The sequence below is a fragment of the Pongo abelii genome, chromosome 14, assembly GCF_028885655.2.
Source record: "Pongo abelii isolate AG06213 chromosome 14, NHGRI_mPonAbe1-v2.0_pri, whole genome shotgun sequence".
NCBI classification, from domain to species: Eukaryota; Metazoa; Chordata; class Mammalia; order Primates; family Hominidae; genus Pongo; species Pongo abelii.
The window spans coordinates 46,173,285-46,183,765 of NC_071999.2; the positions used below are offsets into that span (position 1 = coordinate 46,173,285).

General features: G+C 39.1%; 1 long non-coding RNA gene and 1 pseudogene across 7 annotated transcripts in view; one reads left to right on the plus strand and one right to left on the minus strand.

Moving 5' to 3' along the window:
- LOC112128569 (uncharacterized) overlaps positions 1 to 10,481 on the plus strand; it is a 157,087-nt gene that overhangs the window by 27,775 nt on the left and 118,831 nt on the right. For 5 of the 7 annotated variants that reach the window (XR_010136756.1, XR_010136761.1, XR_010136757.1 and 2 more), the window contains exon 3: positions 1,075 to 1,215. This is a non-coding gene — a long non-coding RNA (uncharacterized LOC112128569). Of the gene's footprint in view, positions 1 to 1,074; positions 1,216 to 1,790; positions 2,078 to 2,305; positions 3,519 to 10,481 lie in introns of those variants that run through there. The other 2 variants (XR_010136759.1, XR_010136758.1) reach the window with 2 other exon arrangements.
- Positions 6,961 to 10,032, minus strand: LOC134759887 (calmodulin-1-like; annotated as a pseudogene).

Below are 10,481 nucleotides of genomic sequence, written 5' to 3' on the forward strand. Positions count from 1 at the left end.
AAAATCAGAAGGTAAAGATTACAATGAGAAAGCCAACCAAAAATTGTCTGGGGCAATGTTGAGGCAGTTAATCAAGATAAAGATTGACCAATGAGCCCAAGTGTCTTGGCTCAACTCCCTGCTGGGAACTCAAATCCTTTTTCACAAGAAAGGGTAAAATGGTCTAGGGGTGGAGAAAAAGTTTCCTGGGACTACAACATAAAATGTAAGGGTCGATAGGATTTTAAGAGTTAAAATGTTTGAACAGGCTTTATGTAAAGTAGCTGTGTCTCCTTTACCTAAATGTTTTCTGGGAATGGACATTGTATATGACTGGAGGATGATTCCCCTTCCTAGTACTGTAAAGCAGAAAGCATGTAAATCTTCCCTTTGAGCAATATTAATTGGACATGCTCAGTGGGAACCAGTAAGACTGACCAAGCCCACAAAGTGTAGAGTAGAAGCCGAAGTGCTGGTAGGGAACAAATTATCCACTGGATAGCTCCTTGTAGAATTTTTATTGGGGCTTATGGCAAAAGTCTATGAGCACCTTCACTAGAGAATTTTCATTTGGGGGTATTTGCTGCCTTGTAATTAGATGTTAGCTGAAGCTACTGCTATGATTGAAGGGCATAAAATGGCCTTGACACCTGAAATAATAATGTCTGAATGTCAGAGAAACACTTTAATGAGGATAGCAGCACCCAAAAGGGTTCCACTAATAAAATGGGAATGGTTTGTGTAGGATCATGCTATTTGAAGAATGCAAGGAGGAGATATGAGCAGGGAGTCTCTTTTTCCCTAGGAGTGACTCTGAAACTGTGTGAGGGGCTGCTGGATTCTACAGTGCCCAATAAACAGCTCTCACCTGACTGACAAAGAGCTGCTTGGTTTGTGGATGGCAGTTCCAAGGTGAAAGGACAATATCCTGTTTGGAAGGCTGCTACTCTAATTGTAAAGTATACTATTGTGAACAAAATTTACCTGTCTCTCTACCTGATATCTCCAAAATTGGAAACTATTCATATATTCGTATGATATGGGAATACAGTTATTTGCATAAGTTCAGTAAGAATCTGTTTTCTTTTGTAACAGGACACAATTGGAGACACAGGTTCTTTTATCAAGGCCTTGACTGGAATGGCATATTTTCAGATATGACCACATTGCTTTGAGGAAATGAGGTTGATGTTGTAGAGCTGATAAAACCCCCACGGAAAGGCCAGCCTACCTCTGGTAAGTAAAAAATGTCACTTTCTGGCAGGCCCAGGAACCTCAAGTTATTTTTGGGCCTCAAGAAGAGAGGAATACACCCATTCATACAGGTATGACAGGCACAATCGGATAGTGAATCCTTGACTTGGTTAGCCTCAGGGCTTATAGAAGTCTAATCTGAGATTCCTTATGAAAAGTGTCCCAGTGAAGCCATCTTAAAAGGAGCCAATATGGCCAATCCCTGCACTTTATGCAAATAGTCAGGTCAAGTTAATGAGACTAAATTTATTTCACAAGTAAATTGGTCCTACTTTGATTTATCCTTAGTAGAAATGGGAAAACTGTTGAGAAAAACTATGTTTCAGAAGAAAACTATAGTATGCTCATTATTAGACTGTAGCCTTAATCATCGTTTCTGAGTTTTATTATTTGCCTATAATTCAAACTGAACCCTGAATTATTTCTTGGCTACAGATTTCTAAAGAAAAACTGAGATTTAATTGTCTTCATGCCCTTTTTGATTATAATCTTTGTGTGCATTATATTTCTACTATTCAAATTATTAATGTTATATCTCTCCTTTTACTTCTTCCAAGAAAACCAAAGTCACGGTATTCCAATGACTAGAGATGACAAAACAAAGCCTGTGAATCTCCCTAATTTGGAATGCTACTGGGTCTGATCTGTTTTCCCTGCCAACCCACTGCTGCTAAGGTTGCACAATATCAAGCACTTTCCCTAAAGGCCCAGAAGAGGAGGAGGGTGTGTGAGATTAAGAGGGATGGAGTGTGGGGGCTAAAGCAACTCCATCTTGGATGTTGATCTGCCATATTGAATTCTGATTAACCCCATTTCCAAAAAGGCCTCTAAGGTTTTTTTTTAATTATTTATTTTGCTTACTGTTCCTTGTGTAAGATCATGTACTTACCTTAAGTCCTGCCCTTGAATAATTGTCCTACACATCACTTCTGTATCACATATACCCTTTCCCCATGGTATATAAGCCTTGGTTCTGGGTGTAATGGCGTGGGGATCCACCAACCTGTCTCGACACTACCTGAGACACAGACATGGTTTCTATTCATAAGTCACTATTAAATATTTCTGTCAGGTGCAGTGGCTCACGCCTGTAATCCCAGCACTTTGGGAGGCAAAGCAGGAGGAACACTTGAGGCCAGGAGTTCAAGACCAGCCTGAGCAACATAGTGAGACCCCCTCCTCCCTTTACAAAACACAAAAATGTTAGCTGGACATGGAGACACATGTCTCTAGTCCTAGCTGCAGAGGCTGAGGCATGAGGATTGCTTGAGCCAGGAGTTCAAGGGTGCAGTGAGCTGTGATCATGCCACTGCACTCCAGCCTAGGTGACAGAGTGAGACCCTGTTTGGAAGGAAAGAGAGAAAGAAAGAAAAGAGAGAGAGGAAGGAAGGAGGGAAGGAAGGGAGGGAGGGAGGGAAAGAAAGAGAGAAAGAGAGAGAGAAGAGAAGAGATGACAAGAGAAGGGAAGAGGCCGAGCATGGTGGCTCACGCCTGTAATCCCAGCAGTTTGGGAGGCCGAGGCGGGTGGATCATGAGGTCAGGAGATCGAGATCATCCTGGCCAACATGGTGCAACCCCATCTCTACAAAAAATACAAAAATTAGCTGGGCGTGGTGGCACATGCCTGTAATCCCAGCTACTCGGGAGGCTGAGGCAGGAGAATTGCTTGAACTAGGGAATTGGAGGTTGCAGTGAGCTGAGATCATGCCACTGCACTCCAGCCTGGTGACAGAGTGAGACTCTGTCTCAAAAAACAAGAAAGAGAGAGAGAAGAAGGAGAAGGAGAAAAAGAAAAGGAAGGAAGGGAGGAAGGAAGGAAGGAAGGAAAGTTTCTTCCTGAGAAACTGGATATGTAAGGCTCTTTCTTTGAATCTCAGCTTCCTTGGAATTTTAGTGGTTGGTTTGCATAGGCTTGCTCACTGTGAAATTCCACCGTGTGGAACTGGTGATTGAGGTGAATTTCATATAATGTAAAATTAACAATTTTGAAGTGAACATTTTATTTGCCTTTGAGGTTAATCCTTGTTGTAGAGTGTATCAGTACTTCATTTGTTTTTATGGCTGAATAATATTCTATGGAATAAATATGCCACATTTTGTTTTTTTTCACTCATCAATTGATGGTCACTTGGGATGTTTCCACCTCCTTTTGGCTATTGCAAATAGGGCTGCTATGAACATTCATTCGTGTACAAGTATTTGTTAAAATACCTGTTGCCAATTCTTTGGGATATATACTTAGAAGTGAAATTGCTGGGTTATATGGTAATTATATATATATGGTATATTATATATATATGGTATTATATATATATGGTATATTATATGGTATATATTATATGGTATATTATATGGTATATTATATATATATGGTATATTATATGGTAATTATATATATATAATTTACTGAGGAACTAACAAATTGTTTTCCTTAGAGGCCGAACCATTTTACATTCCCACCAGGAATGTACAAAGGTTTGAATTTCTCGACATCTTCACCAACACTTGCTATTTCCCCATCTCATCCTTTTTAATAGCCATAGTTGTGTAATTATACCCATTTCTAGTGGGTATGAAGCTGTATTTCATTGTGGTTTTGATTTACATTTCCCCAATGACTAATGATCTTGAGCATCTTTTCATGTACTTGTCCATTTGTTTATCATCTTTGGAAAAATGTCTAAGTCCTTTGCCCATTTTTAAATTGGGTTGTCTTTTTGTTGTTGAGTTGTAAGAATTCTTTACATATTCTGGATGTTAGACCCTTATGAGATATATAATTTGCAAATATGTTCTTCCATTCTGTTGTTGTCTTTTCACTTTCTTGAGAATATCCTTTGACAAACAAAAGTTTTTAATTTTGAGAAAGTCCAATTTATTTTTTATTTTGTTGCTTGTGTTTTCAGTGTCACATGTAAGACTCCATGGCCAAATTCAAAGTTATGAAGATTTACCCCTAACTCTTCTGAGAGTTTATAGTTTTAGTTCTTATATTTAGGTCATTGGCCATTGCAACTTAATTTTTGTATATGGTATGAGATGGGGGTCTAATTCCATTCATTTGCATGTGCATATCCAGTTGTCTTGTACCTTTTATTGAAGAGACTGTTCTTTCTACCAGTTTTGTCCTTAGTTTACTTTTCTTTTTCCTCTGTTCTTTAAGGAATAGGGTTAGGTTATTGATTTGTGATCTTTCTTCTTTTTTAATGTAGGCGGTTACAACTATGATTTCCCTATGAGCACTGCTTTTGCTGCATCCTGTAAGTTTTGGTAGGTTGTGTTTTGCATTTAATTTATATAGTACTTTCATATTTCCCTTGTTGATTTTTTTCTTTGATCCATTGGTTGTTTAAGAGTGTGTTGTTTAATTTCCATACATTTGTGAATTTTCCATTTTCCTTTGGTTGTTGATTTCTAGCTTCACTTCATCGTGGTCAGAGAAGATACTTTCTATGATTTAAGTATTTTAAGTGTATTTATAGTTATTTTGTGGCCTAAAGTATGATCTATTCTGTAGAATGTTCCATGTGTGAGAACAGTAAGGACTCTGCTCTGCTGGTAGAGTGTTCTATATGTGCCTAGTAGGTCTAATTTACAGTGTTCAAGTCCTCTATTTACTTATTCATGTGCTATTTAGATGTTCTATTATTTTTACTTTTCTTTTTTTGTTTTGTTCTATCTATTATTGAAAGTGGGTTATTAAAATCTCCAATGATTGTTGTAGAACTAGTTCTCCTTTATTTCTGTTAATGTTTTCTTCACATATTATGGGGCTCTGCTGTTTGGTGAATATATATTTATAATTGTTACATCTTGGTAGTGAATTGACCCTTTTATGAATATATAATAATATCCCTCATTTTAAAGTCTATTTGGACTGATATTAGCATAGCCACCCCAGTTCTCCTTTTGTTACCATTTGTGTGGAATATCTTTTTCCATTATTTTACTTTCAATATATTTTATTTCAATATATTTTACTTTCAATATATTTGTCTTTTTGAACTCAAAATGTATTTTTTAAATCCATTCTGCCAATCTCTGTCTTTTAATGGTGAGTTTAATTTTTTAACATTAAAAGTGATGACTGATAAGAAAGCAATTACTTCTATCATTTGCTATTGTTTTCTACAAGTTTCATACACTTTTTGTTCCCCAAATACTGTCTTTTTGTGTTTGTGTCTTTCATGTTTTTTAAAGTGTACGATTCTGATTCCTTCCTCAGTGTCTTTTCTGTATATATTTTAATTATTTTTTTGTGAGTACTCTGGTGATTACAAAAAACATCCTAAATATATAAAAATACAGTTTGAATTGGTATCAACTAAGTTTTAGTAGCATACACAAAATCTATTCCTATACAGCTTTGTTATTGTCACAAATTGCATCTTTTATACATTGTGTGCCCATTAGCATACTTTATAATTACTGTTTTCTACATTTGTCTCTCAAATAACATAGGAAACAATAGGGTACAGACTGGGCTTACAACTGCAATCCCAGTAATTTGGGAGGCCAAAGCAGGAGGATCACTTGAGGCCAGGAGTTCAAGTCCAGCCTAGGCAACATAGCAAGACCCCCATTTCTACAAAAAAAAAAAAAAAAAAAAAAAAAAAAATTAGCAGAACATGGTGGTGTGTACCTGTAGTCCCAGCTACTTGGGAGGCTGAGGTCAGAAGATCACTTGAGCCCAGGGGTTTGAGGCTGCAGTGAGCTGTGATTGTGCTACTACTGCACTCCAGCCTGGCTGACAGATTGAGAACCTGTCTAAAAAAAAAAGAAGAAATTAGAAAATAAAGATATAGGAGGCCGGACTCAGTGGCTCACGCCTGTAATCCCAGCACTTTGAGAGGCCGAGGCGGGCGGATCATGAGGTCAGGAGTTTGAGACCAGCCTGGCCAACATGGTGAAACCCCATCTCTACTAAAAATAAAAAAATTAGCTGGGTGTGGTGGCACGTGCCTGTAATCCCAGCTACTCGGGAGGCCGAGGCAGGAGAATTGCTGAAACCCGGCAGTCAGAGGCTGCAGAGAGCCGAGATTGGGCCACTGCAGGCATGAGCCACCATGCCACCCCCGACCACACCCTTTTCTTTCTTTCTTTTTTTTTTGACAAAGTCTCGCTCTGTTTCCCAGGCTGGAGTGCAGTGGTGTGATCTCGGCTTACTGCAACCTCTGCCTCCGGGGTTCAAGCGATTCTTCTGCCTCAACCTCCCGAGTAGCTGGGACTACAGGCATACATCACCACACCCGGCTAATTTTTGTATTTTTAGTAGAGATGGGGTTTCGCCATGTTGGCCAGGCTGATCTCAAACTTCTGACCTCAAGTGATCCACCCGCCTCGGCCTCCCAAATTTCTGGGATTACGGGCGTGAGCCACTGCACCCGGCCAGCACCCCGCCCTTTTTTAAAAACCATGAATGTGTGTTGGAATTTGTCACATGCTTTATCTGTGTCAACTGATATGATCATATGACTTTTTAGCTTTGTTGAGCTGGTGTATTACATTGATTTCTCAAATGTTGAACTAGCCTTGGATGCCTGGAATAAATCCCTATTGGTCAAGGCTATGAACTGCATGTTTGTGTCCCCTCAAAATTTATATGCTGAAACTCTAACTCCCCAGTGTTAGGAGGTAGGACCTTTGGGAGGTAATGAGGGTGGAGCCCTCATGAATGGGAATAGTGCCCTTATAAGACAAAACATGAGAGAGTTTATATCTCTTTCAGCCATGAGAGGATACAGTGAGAAGAGGGTGATCTGAAACCCAGAAGAGTGCCCTCCCCAGACACTGGAACTTCTAACACTTTGATCTTGAATTTCCCAACCTCCAGAACTATGAGAAATAAATGTTTGTTCTTTATGTCACCCAACATTTGATATTCTTGTACAGCAGCCTGAATTAAGATAGTCACAGTGCATAATGTTTTGTTATTTTATTCAGTTTGCTAATATTTTGTGGAGGACCTTTGAATCTATGTTCATGAAAGCTATTAGTATGTAGTTTTTTGTTTTTTTGTTGTTGTTTTTATTTTTTTGTACTGGTTTTGATATTCGGGGGACACTAGCCTCACAATGAGTTGGGGACTGTTCTCTCTTTCTGGAAAAGATTGTGAAAATGCATTGTTATCTCTTTAAATGTTTTGTAGAATTCTCCAGTGAAACCATCTGGGCCTGGGATTTTTTAGGAGATTTTTAAAAATAAATTCAGTTTCTTTAATGGTTAATATAGGGCTACCTAAATTATCTGTTTCATCTTGGTTGTGTTTGGTAGTTTGTGGTTCCTCAAAATGCTTCATTACTTCTGCGTTTTCAGTAAAAAACTGTTTTAGAGTATAAAACTTTGTGTAATATTTTCTTATTATCTTAGTGGCTACAGGATATGAAGTGACATCCCCTGTTTTATTCCTCATATTGGTGATATCTGTTTTCTCTTAATTTTTGTGACTCTTGAAAGAAGTTTATACATTTTATTGATTTAAAAAAGAAACAGGCCGGGTGCGGTGGCTCACGCCTGTAATCCCAGCACTTTGGGAGGCCGAGGCGGGCGGATCACGAGGTCAGGAGATCAAGACCATCCTGGCTAACACGGTGAAACCCCATCTCTACTAAAAATACAAAAAATTAGCCAGGCATGGTGGCAGGCGCCTGTAGTCCCAGCTACTCGGGAGGCTGAGGCAGGAGAATGGCGTGAACCTGGGAGGCGGAGCTTGCAGTGAGCCAAGATCGTGCCACTCCATTCCAGTATGGGTGACAGAGCAAGACTCTGTCTCAAAAAAAAAAAGAAAAAAAAGAAAGAAATAGTCTGTTATTTCATTAAATTTTTCTCCTCTGCTATTTCTTATTTCTAATTTTATTAATTATTGTTCTGATCTCTATAGTATTTCCTTCCTTTTTTTTAAGAAAGAGAGACTCTCACTCTGTCACCCAGGCTGGAGTGCAGTGGTGTGATCATAGCTCACTGCAGTCTTGAACTCCTGGGCTCAAGCAGTTCTCCTATCTCAGAGTAGCTGGGACTACAGGACACACCACCATGCCTAATTTTTAAAATGTTTTGTAGAAATGAGGTCTCGCTATGCTGCCCAAGCTGGTCTTGAAATCCTGGCTCAAGTGATCCTCCCTGCCTTGGCTTTCATAAGTGCTGGGATAATAGGTGTGAGCCACCAAGCCTGACCTCATCCTTCTTGATTGCTTTGGGTTTATTTTCCTCTGCTTTCTCTAGTGCCTTATGGTAGGAGCTTAGATTGACTTGAGTCCTTTTCTCATGTTTAATGTAAACATTTAGTGCTACAGTTTTGCTCTCAGAAATCCTTTAGCTGTATCCAACATGTTTTGGTATGTTGTATTTTCATATTCCTTAAGTTTCATTTTTAACTTGAGATTTTCCTCTTTGTCCCAACAATTATTTAAAATTTATGTTGTTCAGTTTCTTTGTGTTTAAAGAGTTTCCTGTTGTCTTTGTTATTGATTACCTGTTTGATTCCAGTATTGTCAGAAAACATGCTACATATACTTTCATTTATTTTGCATTTGTTGAAGTTGTTTTATGGCTCAGGACATGGTCTATCTTGATGAATCTTCCATGAACAATTGAAAAAAAAAGTGTACTCTGCTTATTGGGTGGAGTGATGTGTCACTCCATGATTGGTTGATTATATTAGTCAGATCTTCTACATTCTCGCTAATTTACTGTCTAGTAGCTTTGTCACTTGCTGAGAGATCATGTTGCATTTTCCAATAATAATTGTGAAGTTGTCTGTTTTTCCTTTTAAGTCTATCAGTTTTGCTTCATGTATTTTAAGGCTCTGTTTTTTGGTTTATACACATTTGAGATCATTATGTCTTCCTTGTCAATTGAACTTTTCATTAACATGTATTATCTCTCTCTGTCATCTCTAGTAGGTTTTTTTTTTTTGCTTTTATTTATTTATTTATTTATCTATTTTTAAATTTTTTTTTGAGATGGAGTCTTGCTCTGTTTCCTAGGCTGGAGTGCAGTGGCGTGATCTCGGCTCACTGCAACCTCTGCCTCCTGGGTTCAAGCGATTCTCCTGTCTCAGCCTCCCGAGTAGCTGGGACTACAGGTGCCCACTACCATGCCCAGCTAGTTTTTGTATTTTTAGTAGAGACGGGCTTTCACCATATTGGCCAGGCTGGTCTCGAACTCCTGACCTCGTGATCTGCCCACCTCGGCCTCCCAAAGTGCTGGGATTACAGGCGTGAGCCACCGAGCCCCACCACTTGCATATTTTTTAGACAGTAGGGAGAAACCTTTTACAGATAAATTACAAACAAAGAAAAGGCAAATAAACAATTTTGTACAAGAAATTTAACACATTCTGTACAAGTTGTTCACTTTGCCGTCATCATTTGTACAAACTCTTCATAGATCATTTGACCTTCACCATCAATATCTGATTACCTGATCATTTCATCGACCTCGTCATCTGTTAAATTCTCTCCAAGGCTTGTCATCACATGGTGAAGTTCTGTTGCACTAATATAGCCATTGCCATCCTTATTGAACACACTGAATGCATCTCTAATTTCTTTTTCACTGTCTGTGTCTTTCATTTTTCTTGCCTTCATTGTCAGAAATTAGGGAAGTCAACTGTGCCATTACCATCAGCATCTACTTCATTAATCATGTCCTGTAACTCTGCTTCTGTGGGATTCTGCCCAAGAGACCTCATTACAGTTCCTGATTCCTTGTTGTTACAGTTCCATCACCATCTTTGTCAAATAGTGAAAAAGCTTCTTTGAATTCTGCAATCTGCCTTTCAGTCAGTTGGTCAGCCATGCTGCAAGTGCTACCGGTTTCTGAGATGTGACCACGCAGCCGCTCAGCTCGCTTGCTCGCTCCACTCGGACTAATTCCTATACATTTTTTTTTTTGAGTCGGAGTTTTGCTCTTGTTGCACAGGCTGGAGTGCAGTGGTGCAATCTCAGCTCACTGCAATCTCTGCCTCTCAGGTTCAAGCAATTCTCCTGCTTCAGCCTCCCCAAGTAGCTGGGATTACAGGCATGTGCCATCATGCCAGGCTAATTTTGTATTTTTTTAGTAGAGATGGGGTTTCACCAGGTTGGTCAGGTTGGTCTCGAACTCTGACCTCAGGTAATCCACCTGCCTCAGCCTCCCAAAGTGCTGGGATTATAGGCGTGAGCCACCATGCCTGGCCTATAATTTTTGTTTCAATAATCAAATATGATTTATAAAATTCATGGTTTATGAAACATACCATTGTATGA